We start from the raw sequence: 19,762 nt of genomic DNA, 5'->3' as shown, positions 1-19,762 counted from the left end.
GTCACTAATAATGAACAAAAGGTAGTTATCATTAAAATGTAAAAACAGAAGCAAAGTTATTTTACCTTAAGAGATAACTAAACATCGATACACTGGATGCATTTTACCCATTTGATCTCATTTTACTTTTTTATCTAGAGGGAGGTAGTGCACGCGAGCAGGGGAGGGGCAGAAGGAGAGGGAGAGAGAGCCCCAAGCAGGCTCCATGCTGAGCGCAGAGCCCAACACGGGGCTCGAGGCGGGGCTGGGTCCCAGAACCCTGGGATCACACACGACCTGAGCCGAAACCAAGAGTCGGGTGTGCCACCGGCTGAGCCGCCCAGGCGTTTTCAATTGTTTACCTTCTGATGCGTACCTGCTGTCTCATGATAACACCCTGCACGATGCATGAATAACTGGATGAAGAAATGAAAACGAGGCTAAGGAGTAAGAACAGGTGAGTACAAAGTATTGACAGAAAGGTTTCAACGCATCTCATCATACCTCCCCCATTTCTGGAAACATACACACTTGTTGGGCCAAAGCCACCTAGGAACCAAGAGCACGGTGCCCCAGGCAGACCCTTCTTCAGTCTGCGTTTCAACACAGGGAGGAGAGGCATCGGAGTTTATGTGATTACAGGGATCACACAATTACCTCCTTAACCTGGTCTGGGACTCAGGAAACGTACACCTGAGTACGTAACGTAAGACACAATCACACGACACGTATCATTAATGTAACTAAATACGATACATGCTTTACGTATTTTTATAGTAGGTATAAATGACCACGTTAAAAGACAAAACAGCAGCTCAGTGGATATACTACTGTGTAATCACAGTGATGCCAACACATTAAACGTCACGGCCATAAAGGATGCCATCGAGCTATCAGGTGGCCACCGGAGCACAAACGCATGGGAAGGGCCACCGTGAAAACCTCGCAGCAGCCGCTCGCAGCCGGGGGTGTGCTCCGTGGTCCCAAAGCTGCAAGCTAGAATCCGAATGTCATGCCAGGCACCCTGCACACCCCACCCCAATCACCGCAGGGACCACGTGGCCACTAACCAGGCGGGGCTGCCGCAGCTTTCCCCGAACTGTCACACACACGATCCCACTTGACTCGACGCTCAGAACGGCATGGCAGGCGTCACCCCTCCGTTTTGCTCCAACCACAACGGCACACACAGAGTCTGGGGGTTCGGCTAGGAAGCCCGACGTCAGGGGTTTGAGGGCTCTCTGTAAACGACACCCCACCAGCTCCCACAATGTGCTCTAGGACAACCCTTTGCTTCGTCAGGTTCAGGAGAGCAAACGTCCCAGCGAGTGGCGAGACGCGAACGCGAGCACGATCCCATGCTGTCCGCGGCCGGCTGTTTGGGAAGGGCGGTGCTCCCCAGAGCAGCCTCACTAAGTGAAACACAAAACTCTACCCCAGTGCTTCCCACACAGAAGGATCACGGGCGGGACGTTGCTGACATGCGGATTCTGAACGCGTCCACCTGGAGTGAGGCCGCAGGTCTCCAACTCGTGCCCACACGCCGGCCGCTGGGACACCGTGCGTGCGGCAAACCAGGCGCGGAGGCTGCCGGAGAGCCAGGCCGCGGCTGGGGCAGCATACGCACAATTAAAGCAGCACGGGGCCAGCAAGCGGGGGAACGACAGCAGAGACGGAGAAAGGAAGGCCTGCCGTTCCGACTAAGGCGGAGGAAAGCAACACAGTTAACACGAGAGGCTCGAGTTGGTGACCAAGTATGGCTCGTCTCACAACCCGTAAACTGTTACGTGCACAGAAAAGCCAATCAGCTTTTAACCGTTCTGGTGCGACTCCTGAATGTGGATTGAAGTCCTGGGCCCAGTTCAACGCGGGAGACGATCTTCTTCTCTCCCGTGCTGGCAGGTTTAGTAGATGGGCGACAGACACGCCGGGGGCCCCTCTGCACACCAGGCCTTAGGCATCCAGTCTGGGGAGCACTTGTATCCATTACTCATCAAATTTGCGTTCACACGAAACGGTTCCTCTCACGCTGCTCGATGCTTCCCCCAAATGATGGCCTCGTCCCTGAGCAGGGGCAGCAAGTCGACCCCTTAACCCTCAGAGCCGTGGCCAGGGAGCAAACAGTCACTGACGAGGAACGACTGCAGAGCTCGTCTGTAGCGGGTCCGTTTGGAAGGGCGTCGGCCAGGTTTTGTCTCCAGGGATATGTCCCCCCAAAGGGCTATTATTAAAGCTGGTTTCCTCATCTCACTATGTCAAGCACTTTCCTCACGATACCTGAGCAGATATCACAGAGAAAACTGAGGGCCAATGTACTGAAGTACTAACTCACGTAAATCACACGACTGGGATCCAGCCTCAGACCAGGCTGCCTCCGAAAGTGAGGCCCTCCTCCTACCTCAAGATGCCTCCGGGCCAGCGCCAAGTTCAACGAGCTGCTCCGGGACCGCCAGAGGCTGCTGGTACAAAATTCAGTGTGAAGGTCTGCGTGAAAACCAGCCTCTGAGTTCACTATTTCCCAAGACAGTTTTGAAAGGTACAGTTCAGCATCCAAGAGCGTCAGAGGCCCCTTCCACTGAATTCAGACGTGCCTTCCACTCGTGCATCATGTTATGCAAACCTGAAAAGCCAGCCAGGGGCCAATCTTTGTTGACATGGAGGGTTTGGACGATGAAAACGTAATTGTGACCTGACAGCAAAATCTGTATCTTTAATCAAAGAACCAGTGTTAAGGAACTGAAAAGAATGGTCTTACGTAAGGGAATACGATCTTCTCTTCTTCTGAGACAAATTAAACTGTCTTATTTTTGTTTGAGTTCATGAACTTTCTACCGATAAACTCTCCTTCAATAAGACGGCTTAGCAGTGTCTGTACTTACTCCCCTGTGGGGACTTCACGAGTTACAAAGAATTCTCGGTATTGCTATCATTCCCCTTCCTCATAAACGGCAATACATTAGCAGTCATGTCCCGGACAATCCGGGGCAAACATCTGGGCACCTGTCCGCGTGCCCCGCCCTCCACACACCATGAGGAAGCCAACGGACTGAGTCCCGGCAAATCTGAGAGTCGCAGATCACTATTCTTTTACCACGAAAGCTCAACTGTTGGTCTATTAAATGTATATTATCAAGAAGGTGGTTTTGACTTATGTTAACAAACACCACCTCTGAAAATGAAATCTTCTTTATATAACCTCTTTCAATACACACAATCGACACTGATAAAGACACCAACGAACCGTAAATGTTAAGTGTTCCAGTTTTACAGAAGCTGTTCACGGTATTTACAAACAGCTTAACGATACGGGGGAAAAAAACAGCCACATAATTTTCCCTCCCAGATTTACAACAAAGAGTGTAAAAGTTAAATAACTCAAGGAAGATCTTACAGTGCCCCAGCAAATCAGAAAACCCCGAATGTGGAAAGCAGTCCTGTTGTCAGATGCGAGCCCCGCACAGGTGGGCAGGTGACAGGCTTTCTAATCTCACTGTGCTCCTTTGTTCCATGTGGAGTGTGCCTTTGGTAACAGACCTACCTGGGAGGAGAAGTGTAAAATGAAGCTTCTCTTTATAGTCTGGGATACGTGAGAGCTAAGAACACCTTATCACCATGAACACTTATGTTCCTAAATCTGTATGTCAAGAACACTACTGCTGTGCTGAAGTTATTAGGACACTCTTCAGACATCTGTCTTCCACATTCATCCACAAAAATTATCAGCCCACACAACACCCGCCACGTCTCCCCACACTCCCCATACAGCGCCAGCCCCACAAGCACTTACGGCCTGAAGAAAGAAAGGCTTCTTGTATCTTTGAGTTTCAATGTCAGATGAACCCACTGGTGCAACTAAGAACATGGAAAATAAACCCAGAGGGGTTTTCCATAATTATTAGTATCAGTCAATCGTCTTTCAAAAAAATTCTGGAAAGCCCTCCAATAAGTGGCCATTGTAACCCAGGAGCCAGCCACGACATTCAGTTCACCTAGACTACGCTACAAATCGTGAAGCGACTGTAATAAATACAACAAATGTTCACGAAGTTACGCGTCTATTCCAATGGTCTCCACCTCTTCTGTACATTAGAACCATTTCAGTAATATAAAACCCTTCAGACCCAGGGCCCTGACCCAAAGGTTCTCTGATTTAATTCATGTTGTAATGGACTGCGGTCATCAGCGTTTTTTAAAAGCTCCTCAGATGATCCCAGTGTGTGGCTAGGGCTGAGACCCACAGATTGAGAATCTGTACAACCGATGCCCATCAAGTTATAACAGCAGGCAACCGCCACTAAAGGGATCCATCTTTCAGAAAATACTGCTTAAGTATTTCTTAAGCACAATGTTGCCGCGTCGCAAACAGCATGCAGAACAGGTCCTTCACATGGGACGAGCTTCGGAGCGTTCTGATGGTCTTTATTTCTCTCTGTAACGATGAAAAGGGTACTTTTGAAGTTATAAGCGTGGGGGCAACGGTGCGGTAGGGAGAGAGCCTCAGTGAGACAGTCACATGGGCAGCGTTCACATGCCTCCATGTGAGAAAGTGGAACTAGGCATCACAGTTACTTCTGGGTCCTGTGACTGAGGTCAGGATCCAGCCAATCTGACTAATGAGTTTATTTAACCCAAAAGAAAAATTATGTCCCCTGACCCCTTGTCAATCTTTGAAATGAAGTCCCAAACCCCTGTATTAAAAGAACATGTTCCCTGAAGTTCTGTGCCAGAAAGAAAGGAAGGAAGGAAGGAAGGAAGGAAGGAAGGAAGGAAGGAAGGAAGGAAGGAAGGAAGAAGGAAGGAAGGAAGGAAGGAAGGAAGGAAGGAAGGAAAAGATTTCTGATTGCATGTTAAGCCCTTCAATGCTCCAATCCGTGGCTCAGACACCCACAGACCCCGGGCCCGCGTCTCCCCTCACGTCCGACCCAGTGAGAATTCCACAACGCTCTGGTGACAAGCAGGACCCTCCCCATGAGACAGGGTCATGTTCAGGCCGTAAGATTTCCTCTGAAACCACTGCCTCAGGTAAGATCGCAAAACGGGCAACCTCACACCGGAGCAACCTGTCTGTGCCCCTGGCTCTTCCCAGGCAGAGCAGGAGTCTGTCCCCGAGCCTTCCAGACGTGCCCAGCACATCACAAGGAAGCCCGAAGACACCAGGAGTGTTTTAACACCTCACACATCTCAGAAACTCAGAACTCGGCAGCCGGCCTCCAGGGAAACACGTCTCTGAGATCAATCAAACCAAGAGAATTCTACTCCCACATCCCGGGAGGCGAAAGAATGTGAGGGGCTGTGAAACGTCTTCCGTAACGTCAAAAACCGAGCTCGATCACCGTCCAGGACTCGAGTTTGTTTGGTTTTGAAGGTGGCGTATGTTTTCTTCACGGAGCTCTCACCCTGACCCGCGCCTTCCCCACAAATCCCCACACCCCCAAGGGTCTGAGAGCGGGCTCCAGCCCCGCTGTTTTGTGAAGTTTGAGAAGCAGCAGATCTAACTTCCCAAGCCGCTCCCCAGACGGCTCTGCCTCATCGTCCAGCAAACAGCGTCTCCAGGGTACCCGTCAGTCTACGCAGCAACCCCTCCGCGTATCTGCACAAACACAACTGAAGACACCCTTTCGCTTAAGGGGCCCTGAGATCTACCTCGAGCTTAGGAAAACATCAACTTCACAAGCACTTTCTTCTTCCTCACACTGGGCCCACAGGTTCAGTCTTGGTGAGAGCCTGGGTGCGAGTCTCATAAACCCTTTCTGTCTCTGCTCCCACCGTCACTGCGGATGCTCGTGACCCCTACCTGCCCACCCACATGTAGCAGACGACCTGAAACCACACCGACCGCCGGTGCGGGACCCTTGTCTGCCCGCAGAGGTCATCAAATTGTGTCTTCCAGTTGAACATCGTCCTTATTTAGCAAGCGTGTATTAAGCGCCTCCTGTGTTCACCGTGACCGTTTTTCTCGGAGTCTGCATAGGTGCCCCTGGACTGAGCCTGCTTGCTGGAGATTAGAACAACAAAGGACAGAAGTAAGGCGCCCCTCTTCCCAGTCCTGCATCTCTAAGTCCTGCTTCAGATACTCTGTTCTGTGTGTTCCCCAAGACGGCCGGCAGGCCAGGCAGCTCGTCCGTCCCGCCCTCGACGCCCACGTTTATTTCCCAGCTGGGGTGTGATCGGGCCTTTCCATCTTGAACAACAGGCGGCATTCACAGAGCCTGTGTGCCAAGGCCGCAGGCCGCACTAGGGATGACGGGCGAGCTGCCCCTTCCCACCCCCACCCCCGGGCCGGCCAACACGCTCACACACAGGACGGGTGTGCAAGGCCCTGGCACGCGGCTGCACGCGGTCACCCACAGGGGTTGGTCGGCTCAGCATCAAGTCTGGACGTGGGATCAGGCTAAAATACTCGGAGCATCAGTGCTGTGACACACAGCCTCTTCCAGAAGAGGCGAAGGTAACAAGTGTTCCCTGAGCTGCGCTGTGTGTCAGTCACGTCAGACACAAGCATTTTTCACCATCGGTGCAAACTTCATGCTCACGATCCTGTAATTCACATCTAAGATGTCAGCTACCCGAGCCACAGAAAATACACAAAAATACCCTGCCTATGTTTGTACGCTAAAACAAAAGTTACAGATAAAGTGTAATCTAATAAAATACTCCAATATTCAAGAGTAGCAACAAAAGCATTTAGTCTGTTAGAGACGCAAAGTTCAAAAATAAATGACACGATGATAAAAGACTCTTCGCTGTAACACTTTAAGAAGCAGAAATGTGTCAGCAGACAGAAAGCCATGGACAGTAGTCAATGCACCAGCCACAACTGGAGATGATTTACATAGTCAGTGACTTCTGAGGCTTCAAAGAGAACTACAGCTTTCTTAATTATAAATACTATGAGCTACGGGGAGCCTGGGTGGCTCAGTCGGTTAAGTGTCGGACTTGGGTTCTGGTCATGATCTCGCGGTTTGTGAATTCAAGCCCCGCGTCGGGCTCTGTGCTGACGGCTTGGAACCTGGAGCTGCTTCAGATTCTGTGTCTGCCTCGCTTTCTGCCCCTCCCCTGCTCATGCTCTCTCTCTCTCTGCTTCAAAAATAAATAAACATTAGAAGAAGAAAGAAAGAAAGAAAGAAAGAAAGAAAGAAAGAAAGAAAGAAAGAAAGAAAGAAAGAAAGAAAGAAGGAAAGAAAGGTGTTTGGTAAGGTCTGTGAGTTCGAGCCCCACGTCAGGCTCTGTGCTGAGCGCTCGGAGCCTGGAACCTGCTTCGAATTCTGCGTCTCCCTCACTTTCTGCCCCTCCCCTGCTCATGCTCTCTCTGAAAAATAAACACTAAGAAGAAGAAGAAGAAGAAGAAGAAGAAGAAGAAGAAGAAGAAGAAGAAGAAGAAGAAGAAAGAAGAAAGAAGACAAAAAAAGAAAGGCGTTAGGTAAGGTCTGTGAGTTCGAGCCCCACGTCGGGCTCTGTGCTGACAGCTCAGAGCCTGGAGCCTGCTTGGGATTCTGTCTCCCTCTCTCTCTGCCCCTCCCCTGCTCACACTCTCTCTCAAAAATAAATAAAACACTAAAAGAAGAAGAAGGAGGAGGAGGAGGAGGAGGAGAAGAAAGAAAGGTGTTTGTTTGGTAAGGTCTGTGAGTTCAAGCCCCGCGTCCGGCTCTGTGCTGACAGGTTGGAGCCTGGAACCTGCTTCGGATTCTGTGTCTCCTCTCTCTGCCCCTCCCCTGCTCATGCTCTGTCTCTGTCTCAAAAATAAATAAATGTTAAAAAAAAAATTAAATACTATGACCTAAAAGACCCCTCTTGTGGGTAAAAAGGACGTATTTCATTCTCTTCCTTTCAACAAGAATACCTGTTAGAGGAAACGTTACCGAACTGTAAAAAGAGACCCCACTTTCTTGCATGATCACTGAGAGGCTCGTTTACAGTCAATGATTTACATGAAATACCTCAGTTTTCACAAAACTTTTCTGTGCCTAGTTTCTTCAAAATTTACCCTTTCCCACCAGACATACAACTATGTCACAGACTAAAATAGCCTGAATATTCCTGCCAGTGGCATATAAACTCTCCACCCTCATTTTAAGCAAAGGGGAAGGCCGCTGTTGATTCAGGGCACAAACCTGCCGGGGGCAAGACACCGGCCAGAGATCTAATGCCGTGTGACGCACGCAGTCCTCGAACCTGCTGAGTCACTAAGATCTAAGCACCCAACACTGAAAAGAAAGGGTAAGTATGTACTGTGATGGAAGCACTCAACACCAGGACGGTGTTCATGGCCGCAGCATATAAATGTGCCAAACTAACACACAGTGTTGTAGGTCAACTACATTCAACAGAAAAGGAAAAAAGGTAAATTTGGCCAACGCATGACGATTCCCACTTTGACCAGTAAGTCCAGTTACAACGTAGTGGCCACTGCCCCAATTAAAATGCATACAATGCAAAAAAAAAAAAATGTAATCGACTCAAAACAACTTGAAGGTGTACCTAGCCTGTGTATTTCAGATGAACACTGCTAAGAATTAATCTTGCTGTGGAAGCTTCGATCCCAAGTAGGTATGTTCACCAAACTTCTATTTTTATAGGTTGGAAGATGCTAAAACATTACCATCTTTTTACACTACTCAATTCACAAAAGTGATTAAGGTAATTCCCAGGGTTCTATTTTCATACCAGCTAATAATGAGAGAAGCACGTATTTTCAAAATTCTCTCCTTTAGACGGAGCCTATGAAGACTCCCAAAGTATGAAAGCACACAAACTACTTTAAGTCCGAGGCTCCCCCCCCCACCCACACTTACTAAAGAAAGCACATTTTAATAAACCCAAGAAACGGCTAACCTTACCTTACAGCGCTAGACTCCAGTTCAAATAAACCTCCTAAGATTTTAATGCATTAACGTGCCATTCAGGGTTTACACTCAAAAACAAACCTATGAGCCGAAGTTTTAATCCAATCCTAGAAGCACAGACCAAAAGTTCAGTTTTTAAATAAACTCTCAAAACAACAAATTCACAGGAACGGAAGCAGGAGCAAATGCATTACCTTCACGGAAAGAAGAAACGTTCCCGGCCGAGAGTGGTCGCGGGCGGGTGAGCGCAGCAGCCGGCTCTGAACCCGGCTCTGAACCCGGCTCTGGGCTCCGGACCCGGGGCGGCGCTGTGTCAGGGGTGCACTTGCAGCCCTGGCTTCCTACAGGGCCAGGGCGGGAGAGTTTTCTCGTCCTCGGCCCCTAGGGGCAGGGTCCCAGCACTGCTGACGGCTGGAGCACGGGGTCAGCGAGCCAGGATATGAGGTGACGTGTGATTTCTAGCCTTTTCCTGCTTCTACCGGGACACTGTTAACAAGGGCTGTTTTTGGTTGTAACTTCCTTTGATCTTTCCGACTGAACGTTACTTAGTGGATTAAAGCCATGCTAGCTGATACTATTTGCTTGCTGAGGCTGACTTCAGCTGCTACAGATGCAGTTTTCTGACTCCGAGGGCGGGCTACTTCATCTAAACTAACACAAATAAACACCAACAGTGTTTATTTCCAAGTTCTGGGATTCTTGCGTTCTTTCACAAATAGTTCTTGAGACCCAGCTTTTAGGGCGGAAAGTCCGTGGTTTTTAAAAGAGGCAGAATCTTCTTTAATAAACAGAGGAAAGTCATGTTTCAAGCAGCTGTGTGTTTCCCTTCAATTTTCCTAAACAAAACAGCAGTTTGTTAAATGAATCGGACACTACCTTTTATAAATTTGTGGCCCTGACGATGCCATTATTTTAAATTCCACAACCACAATGTAAAAACCTTTTAAATATCTGGTATCTGCAAACAAATACTTTACATCCACTGGCAAACAAGTGATAACCCTACTGAAACGTGAACTCCAACTCTTCAGACTTCTCCAATTAAAAATGTGTAAACGACGCTCTCAACAAGGCTGTACTGATGAATTATATAAATACAGCACTTTCAAAATTAAAGAAATTAACACCAAAAGCACAAGTAATCGAAGAAAAAAACAGATAAAATTGGACTTCATTAAAATGATGAAACTTTAATGCCTCAAAGAACATTATCAAGAAAATGAAAAGACAACCCACAGAGGAGGGGAAAATACGTGCAAATCACGTATCTGAGAGGCTAGTAACCACGATGTAGAAAAACTTAGTAACAACAATAAAAAGGCAAATGATATCATCTAAAAGTAGTCGCAATTTTGGAATAGGCATTTTCCAAAGAAAACGTATGAGTGGTTAACATGCACGTGGGAAGTTGCTCCACATCACTAATAAGTATGGAAGTGTGAAATAAAAGCATGACACACCATTTCACATCCATTAAGATGGCTTAATGGGAAAGAAGGGAGGAGGGAAGGGAGGGAGGAAGGGGGGAGAAGGGGGAAGGTGGGGAGGGAGGAAGGAAAGGAGGGGGAAGGAAGGGAGAGGGAAGGAAGGGAGGGGGAGGGAGGAAGGGGGGAAGGGGGAAGGGAGGGAGGAAGGAACGGAGGGGGAAGGAAGGGAGGGAGAAGGAGGAAGGGAAGAAGGGGGGAGGCAGGGGGGAAGGAAGGAAGGAACGGAGGGGGAAGGAAGGGAGGGAGAAGGAGGAAGGGAAGAAGGGGGGAGGCAGGGGGGAAGGAAGGAGGGAGGGAGGAGGGGGAAGGGGGAAGGGAGGGAGGATGGACGGGGGAAGGAAGGAAGGGGACAGGAGGAAGGGAGAAGGGGGAAGGCAGAGGGGAAGGCAGGGGGAAGGAGGAAGGGGGGAGGGAGGAAGGAAGGAAAGGGTCCTGCCATGGGCGCACAAACTAAGCAGAGTCACCACTGACAGCAGCAGCGTGCCAAGCACAGCGGGTCGTCCGTGTCCCTGGTCCCACATTTGCAAATTCGCCTCCTCTCTCAAGCTGACTTGTAACCGCATACGGTCCTGGCGGTGCTGTCATGGTACTTCCGACGCACAGAGTCCTGCAACATGTGTGTCCCCAGGTGAACCAAACAGGGGACGCCTTCCTTGCATACTGCCACGAGCGTTCTTTTCTCTACTTCGCGCCACGCTGTTCACGTTTCTGTGCTTTTTGTTAGCAATGTCACCATTTAAATTTTTTTTTAAGTTTATTTATTTTGAGAGATAGAGCAGAGAAGGGGCAGAGAGAGGGAGAGAAAGAATCCCAGGCAGGCTCTGTGCTCCGCGTGGAGCCTGACGCGGGGCTTGAACTCACGGAGAGTCGGACGCTTAGCCAACGGAACACCCGGGGGCCCCAGCAGTGCCACCGTCTAAAGTGGCCCCGGAGAGCAGCGCGCTGTGCTTTTTGGAGAAACGCAGACACAGGGCCGCTGCGTGTGAGCCCGACGTCAGTGAGTCAACGGTGTGGGTTAGATGAGGGGTCTTTCAACAGAAACATGCCCCACACAGCTCATGGACCGACTCGTTGCCCAAAACAGGGCCAAGGCTCAGAGGCGCCTGACCCCGCACTTCCCTGACTTGGTGTTTGTGTGGCCCTATGGAGCACAGGCACCTTTACAAGCAAGGGAACGAAACCCGCTTGGGGTCGTCCGCAGCAGCGTCATTCGCAACAGCGAGGGACAGACAGCTCAGGGGCCCGTCGAGTGGCGCACGGACGGGACGCACGCACACGAGGGAGCGTCGATCGGCTGTAAAAAGACACAGCCCTAAGTGACGGTGCGACACGAAAGGTCACATGCCATGTGGCTCCATGTCTGTGAAACGTCCTGGGCTCTCGATCTACAGGGACAGAAAGTGTGCGAGTGGCCGGGGCGACGACCACCGGGCAGAGTTTCTTCTTGGTGATAAACACGTCCTGGGGTTCAAGAGAGGTGATGGCGCACGGCCTTTCCCGTACTCCACAAACCGCTGATTCATACACTTGAAATGGTGAATTTTATGGAATGTGGATTTTATCTCAATAAAAGGAATTTCAGGGGAAGTAGGAAGTCGTGGCCATGAGACCAGCGGTCCTCAAAGTCGCCTGTGTCAGAGCCAGGAAGGCTGGCGAGAGGGCGGCCGCTGCTTCCCCACCGTGGGTCTGGTCTGGGCTGGGGCTGGAGCCTGAGAACCTACCCCAAAGGGTGTCCACGCTGCTGGTCTGAGACCCAGGTGCTGAGCCACCACAGCACAGACACTGGACGACTGTCACTGCGTTGTACCTGTGAAACTCATACTGTATGTCAACGACACTTCAAAAATAAAATCATTGTAAACGCGGGAAAAAAATAAGACAGCGTATGAGCTCCTCAAGGTAGGAAGGTAACTTCTATGCTCATCTCTTCTAAATTTACACAGAAGACAACCCATCTTGGGGAGAAACAGGGAGAGAAGCATTAACTCAAGAAAACATGTTAAAACACTCATCTCGAAATCACAGGCCGGTGGGCTTCATGTCATAGGCAGGCCGAACACTGTAGTACCGAAAAATCTCCAAAAAAGAAATATAGAATTAAAAAGAAAATAAAGGTATTTTAAATTCCTGGATCATCTGAACGGGACTTCGATTTAGTTTATTAAAGCGGCCAATCCCACCTCATTGAGGTCGCGGCTGCAAGAAACGCAAACAAAGGTTCTAGAGTCGTTGATCCCATAAATTACCCCGAGAAACCCATCCCTGTCCCTCCTTGGCGGGACGTCTGCCCCCTCCTTGGCGGGACGTCTGCGCCCTCCTTGGCGGGACGTCTGCCCCCTCCTTGGCGGGACGTCTGCGCCCTCCTTGGCGGGACGTCTGCCCCCTCCTTGGCGGGACGTCTGCGCCCTCCTTGGCGGGACGTCTGCGCCCTCCTTGGCGGGACGTCTGCGCCTTCCTTGCCGGGCCACCCTTCTTGCTCTTTCTCAGGCTTACCCACCATCTAAAGAAACCGTTCCCTCAGAAATGGAAGCTGATGGTCCTACGTCAGTCAATATTCACTTTCTTCACCTCCTAAAGTCCCTGCAAGACTCTTCTCTTTGCTCTGTCTCCACTACTCTAATGTCCTCTGCCTTCTGGGGCCCCCGAGTCCATTTTCTCGGGGGCACCCTCGTAATTCTCTTATTCTAAAATTTGGCAACACCCACGGCTCCCGTCAGCCCTGTTCTGCCAGCAGCTCAGACTCAAGAAACTCAATACACTGGTCCCCCCTCGTCGGCGGGGGGCGCAGTTGAGACCCCCAGTGGCGTGGGAATCAGTCAGCAGACAGGAGGAACCCCAGTACTGTTCTTCCCGCACAGACATGCCCCCGATGAGGCTCCTTTACGAAGGGGCACGAGGTGGGGGTGAACAGCAGGAACCAGGATGAGGCGGAGAGGAGCCCACAACCACCAGTAATAAGCCCTCACACAGCCCCCTCTCCAAACGCCTCGCCGTCCCGCCTCCCTCCTCCCTGTGCGGATGGGTGAGGGCGCCGGGTGCCTGGGGACAGGGGCCAGCCGTCAGTAGGAGCATCGCCTGCGACTGAGCGCGGGTAACTGAAACCGCAGAGAGCGAGGCGCAGGGGCGGGGCCTGCTGTATAATCATGCCTCAACCCCAAGCGACGTCTCATTTCCCCTGTGTTTACCCTCTCAGTCACGTGAGCCCCAAAGTGCCCCGCATCTCCCCGTTAGCCCACCACGCCGTCCACCCTCGGTCACCTGTCCTGGGGCCGCAGCCGCACCTTCCTCTCCGGCTGTGCCGTCTCAGCTCCATCACCTCGTCCGCGGCCCCGCACCCGCCCTTGCGTCTCAGTGACCACCCTTCCTTCCCCCGCAGCAGCCTCTGCCCAGCTTTCCAATGGCCTCGTCCCGTCTATTCTCGACATCACATCACATGACTCCGCCTCCACGAAGCCTTCCTGGATTACCCAGGCCAGAAGCCCCGGCCTCCTCCGCCAAGTCTCTCACAGCACTTAGCTCGTGTTAGGTTCTTATCTCAGTCGTTTTTACACCTCTTTTACCCCCTTAACCTACACTTGACCCCACAGACTCTATTATAATCATTTTTATGCCCCTCAGGAAGGTCCAGTACATAGCAAGCACCTGACAAATATCTGTTGGAAAAAAACTGGTGTTTTACAATTTGTCACTGTCGCATCATTACTTCGTTACATCACTATTTGTTAAGCTGAATAAATGTGGTTTCAGTAAACACATCCTACTTTCTCGCTGATTTCCACGGGCCCCAAGGCCCACTTCCTCTGTGGTCGTGGGAAAGAAACCACGGCCAACACCCAGCACATTTTAAGTAGAACTGTGTGTGTGGACCTACTGTCCGCTTGTCAATTCTGGGTAGTAAACTCCTGAATAACGGGAAGTATCAGGACTGGCTTTTCACACTTTTATCCAAACCAGCAGAGGTCACTCCAGTAACGATACGCACGCAAGCTTATCTTCGGAGGTTCTTTAAAAGTTTATTTTTGTTTGGCTTCTGAGGGTAGGCTTTTCCTTGGCATTGGCACAAATATTCTTAAACAATGAACATAAATAAAAGTTTTCTCTCACGGTGAGCCATTAAATTTAATAGACAACAGACCTTCTGCCTAACTGCCACCTTATGCTAGCATAGTAATAGAGTCCTGGAAAGGAGTCGATCTGGGAAATCTTAGATTTTATTCATTACATCCTTCGCTTGATTTGATGAAAAACTAGTAAACTATATCCACTTCACCAATAATCCAGAAAGCAATTTGGTCATCAGGAATAAAATTTACTTATTAATCTAAACACTTCTAAAAATTTTACTGAAGATCAGAAGCTGTATTTTTAAGTTCGTTTATTCATTTTGAGAGATGGGGCGAGGGGGCGCAGAAAGAGGGAGAGAGAGAATACTAAGCAGGCTCCACACAGAGCCCAACACGGGACTCGAACTCACAAACCGTGAGATCATGACCTGAGCGGAAATCAGGAGTCGGATGCTTAACTGATGAGCCACCCAGGCGCCCCAGAAGCTATTTTAAAGCAAAACACACAGAGATTAGCAACTTGCAGAGAAAAGGTAGCCTCCTATTTTCCTGTGGACAAAAAAAAAAACAAAAAAAAGAAAAGAAAAGAAAAGAAAATCTGACAACGCGATACTCAATATAGACAAAAATTTGAGCCTTCCTTAACCTAACCAAAAGTTACAGCGCCTTCTTCAATGTAAAACCCAAGTCCAGGAGGTTAGCCTGTTACGGGCTTCGGGTGGGAACCCTGGCAAACATTCTGTCTGGTCGCGAGCCGCAGGAGAGCCCTCGACCGCTCAGAGCAGGGAGAATGCGTTATGTCAGAGCAGGACAGGAGGCCCGGATGCGCTAGTTTTCTATCTAAACCAGCTGGAACATTTCAGCCGTGACAAAATAACTAGGCTGTAGATCACGTAAGAATACGATCTTGTCCCACGTGATGATTTAAAGGAAAGCATAATGCGGCCCTGGGCTCTGGAGAGCACATGTTTCTGATTTGCAACACAGGATTTCACAATAAGAGATTTTATTTTACAGGAGATGCTCCTGTTACGAGATGGGCTCCTAGAACGAAGACCCCCACTCTGAACCTCATCAGAGTAAGACTGGGGCACTGGTACCAAACCTTAAACGCATCTAAACGGATGCGCCGTGCATACGCTAAGAGCGGAGTTATGACTAATAAAATGAAATCTTCTCGAAGTCAGACCTCTGATATTTATGGAGAAAGTTACACGTACTTTCCTTATGTCATGAAATAAAATATATGCAAGTTACTTTTCCAAAAGTCAGACTTTGTGGGAAAATAACACGTGTCACCTGCATACAAACACCTGTCACCACTGCTCCAGGCTTTGATGAAGTGACGTGACGACACATCGCTGCCTCTGATGTAAAACGAAGTTCCACAGAAGACAGTAAGCAAACATTCTAGTCCTATTTATTTACATTTTGTAATATGTTCTAATGTTATTTTTGGCAAGAAAAGACTCTTACGCTACCCAAACCCTAAGAAGGAAGACATCGTTAGCGTTTGGTATTTCACGAATGTAGTGGGAGTAGTTTTCTATGTGGAAAACACACTCATTAGTTATTTAGAAGTTCAAAGAGTCCCAAATCGTGAAACTCCTACCACGTCTGGCCTAGGAACGTAGTAATTGTGAAACAGAGATGTAAGATGGCCCTAGATTTGAGAAACGAGGTGATAACAAGTGAAAAAGCAAGGATATTTATTCGTGTCGGAATGCAAGATATGCAATACACCAGAATATTTTACTCAGGCTTCTCTTAAAATGCTGTGTTGTCAGACTCCAAACAGAGGTCTGGCTGGAAGAACGCATCTGTAACTGGGATACATCAGAAACCAGGGCCAGCGGAAGGCAGAGGGTATCTTAACACAGCAAATACCGCACGTCCCTAAGCTCGGCAATCGCCAGCCACCCCAAAAACACTGAAACGTAACCCGTCGCGGCTGGGGGGCTCCACCACGAGGGTCCCGAAGAACAAGCCATCCTTCGTTGCAAACCTCACAGGTGGAGCGGAAGCAGGCTCTACTGGCCATTACTGTCCCTGAAGGGGGACCCTTCTGAGCTGTCACCCAGAACGGACCTCCTGCGTATGGACTGTAAGAGCGCGGCCCTGGGGCTGAGGAGGTGCGGGCGCCACAAGGCGGGTGTCTCGATGCCCACCTTAAGCCGCCACGTGCATGCCGTGACGGAGGCATCCACGCGAGACTCGGAGTGCGGTGACTGGGGGACAGAGGAACCTCCCAGCGGCCTTAACCTGAAGCATCTTTACAGAAGCGAAACCCACCACCCTCTAAACTGGTCCCAGGCTCTCAGGCCACAAAACTTTTGACAAAAATGTGGTGGGGAAAATACTTAAAGCGGACATAAGCATTTCTATTCCTTGACAACAAAAGTCACGAGCTAATGGTATAAGGAAAATTACCAGGACAAACATGTGACAAGCCTGGGTTCAAACACTGCATCTGCAAAGAAACACCAGAGACAGGCAGTTGGTCACTTTGATTGCAAAGCAGCCACAACGAAATAAGGGACACACTTTATTTACTGTACCAGAGTTGTGACTTATGTTAACAACCGGCTACCACAACAGGATCTCGGCCTTAAAAGGAAACAGAAAAGAAGTACCCTCACGATGTCATTAGTAATACCCAGTATTCAGATTTGCAAACAGCTGTCAGAGGAGAATGAAAAGAAAAAGAAAAAATTCGGGAACTGGGGAAATGAAACCAGGGGTGATTTCCTTCGCTCCTGAGTTAGGCGTCTGCCTTGTTCGGTCCCTGAACAGTCCTCACCTCCCTGGATAGCTTGTCACGACCAGGAATTCCTCAGTACCCCCCCACCATATCCCCAAGCCACATTCCCATACACAGCAGTCACACAGCTCCTCCCCGTCGCCACCCCTGTGGGATACGAGGCCGAGCAGGGGCTCTGTCCTTCCTGGGCCGGTGGAATGTCTGAGTAACAGCATCCACACCCTGCCGGCCTGGCAAGGAGTCCAACCCAGCACCAAGGATCAAGCTCAGAACCCCCCACAGAAACAAGTGGAAATGTGTCGCAGCTCTCTACAACAACCCCTCATTTTGCATAAAGCTAAAAAGTACTTTTCAGTTGGGTCAGAGAGGCCTAACTTTTGAGAGTAACTGCTTTTCCTAATCTCTGGCTATATTTGCAACGATGGCTACCGCTGGCACTGACATTTGGTGACTGGGGCTCCGAGACAGTGGCCAGGACAATGACGCACGGTGGGCTCAGATCCTACGAAGGCAGGAGCACATGGACAACGCTCGGTCTCGAGGTGCGTGCGACTCTTGATCTAGAGGTCATGAGTTCGAGTCCCATGCTGGGTGTAGAGATTGCTTAAAAAAGAAAAAGAAAAAGATGCTGAGCCTTTGCTATTACGATCTTAAGTTCCTCGCATTTTTGACATTGTCCAAGACTAAATTTCACAAGCTCTCTCAGCATTCTCTCTTGGGGGAGGTGGCATTTACAGAGCTTATTCTCCGTGACAAGCATGTGTCCTTCTCAAGACAGCAAGGGAGGAAGAAGCAGAGGGGAGAAAACAGAACCAGGAGGTCCTGGCACTCACGCCTTGTCTCTGCAGCAAAGCCCCTCAAGCTGGTCTGACGACACCTGGATCTGAAATCATAATAATGCACGGACTTCACGGGGACACAAGAAAACTTTTCTTCTGATCCCAGCTTCAAAGAATGAAACTAATACGCCGTTGGTGTAGCAGATTTCAAAAGGCAAGTAAATCTGTACCTAGCAGCACACCTGCATTTTGGGGTCCCGGCACTGTATTTGAGAAGCTCAACGTGCACGTGCACAAGTCTCCCTCAACAGCTTCTATTTTTTAAAAAGTTCCTGTTAAAAACCTAAGTCCTAGTGCCTTTGATCGAGACTAACTTCAAACACGGCAAAGCCTGAAGATTTTAACGACTTTCTTTGGGTCTCTGGCCTGGCTGAGGGGAGCAGGCGGTGGCATCGGTGATACAAGCAGACCTTGACCTGACCAGCATGTTGCTTAGCTCACTCTTTTTAAAAATGAAGCACAAAGGTAGGAACAAGACACGTTCTCCCCACTTGGCTCAGCAGCGGACAGCAGTGTATGTATAACTCTCAAGTTTATGAGTTATCTCAAGGACAAGTGCTCGTAACAGATTCCTATTTTATTCCTCATGTACCCTTTCACTGTTTAATGCTAGTATCTGTGACTTCTTTTTTAAGACAAAAGGTTAAATAACAAAAGCAAAGGAAAAGAGAAAAAAAAGCCTCCAGGGTAAAATCATATTGCTGAGCAGATAAAAAATATACTTGGAAGGACCCCTGCCTGGGTGGCTCAGTCGGTCGAGCGTCTGACTTTGGCTCAAGGTCATGATCTTGCCGTCTGTGAGTTCAAGCCCCACCTCGGGCTCTGTGCCGACAGCTCGGAGCCTGGAACCTGCTTCGGATTCTGTGTCTCCCTCTCTCTCTGCCCCTTCCCCGCTCATGCTCTGTCTCTGTCTCTCAAAAATGAATAAACATTAAAAAAAAATTTTCTTTTTAAATATACTTGGAGTAGTTTCCAATATTTTGTGAACGAGCTACCTTTTCCAATAAGCTAACTTAGAAGTTCACACTGGACGCTAGGGGTCTGACAGTAACACCTCCAGTTGAAATTTTTCACATATCAGAAATTTCACATATCAGAGCCTTCATGATATATGAAAGCTCATTGTTTTATTCATGAAAAATAAACTTAATCCGTTATCTGTTTAGTTCTTTAACATTTTATAAAATGATCTAGGCTCAATTTTATATTTTAGTTCTGGCCTTTTCTTAGGTAACCCTTCTAAGAGAATACCGGTTTCTACCAAGGAGATGGGCGGGGAGGGGCAGCACTTTTCACAGCATGGAAATAAATCTCTGCGATGCACTAAGTTCCGATCACCACTTTCTACTTTATTCCGCAACTTTAAAGTACAGTTGCAAGTCTGAAGCACAGTACTTTTCAGCATTTCTGCTTTAAACATCCAGTCGCGCGGGCTGAGTCCTGCAGACGTCAGAGACCGAGGTCAAGGCTGCATCCGGCTTGTCCCCGTCCCGGCACGCGTCAGTCCTCGCGAACCCGCGTCCCCGTGCCTCGGCTGTCTTTCTGGCTCACACGCTCGGGCTAACCTTCAAGTTACCAGGCAGGTGGGACAAGAGTGTACTGGACTTTAGGCACCTGGCTTTGCTCCCCTGCGATCGGTCTCTTGAGCCTGGGGGCACAGTTCAGAAGAAAGGCTGGGCCAACACGGCAGGCCGCCCTAGACGGTACCAGGAACGTGGGGGGCGCCAGCGGCCACGGTACGAAGGCGGGAAGTCTGGGCCGGACAGAGAGGCCGCAGGCCGGAGCTCAG

General features: G+C 49.4%; 1 protein-coding gene across 8 annotated transcripts in view; it reads right to left on the bottom strand.

The window, feature by feature from the left end:
- The window catches only part of DISP1 (dispatched RND transporter family member 1), a 182,335-nt gene that overhangs the window by 56,298 nt on the left and 106,275 nt on the right, over window positions 1-19,762 (bottom strand). The window contains exon 1 of one of the 8 annotated variants that reach the window (XM_011290802.4): window positions 9,017-9,949. The exons of the other annotated variants lie outside the window; for them this stretch is intronic. The gene's annotated coding sequence lies outside the window, so the exon portion shown is untranslated. Of the gene's footprint in view, window positions 1-9,016; window positions 9,950-19,762 lie in introns of those variants that run through there. 8 annotated transcript variants of the gene reach the window in all.

Source organism: Felis catus, chromosome F1 (assembly GCF_018350175.1).
Source record: "Felis catus isolate Fca126 chromosome F1, F.catus_Fca126_mat1.0, whole genome shotgun sequence".
Lineage (NCBI taxonomy): Eukaryota > Metazoa > Chordata > Mammalia > Carnivora > Felidae > Felis > Felis catus.
This window is presented reverse-complemented; position numbering and strand designations above follow the sequence as displayed.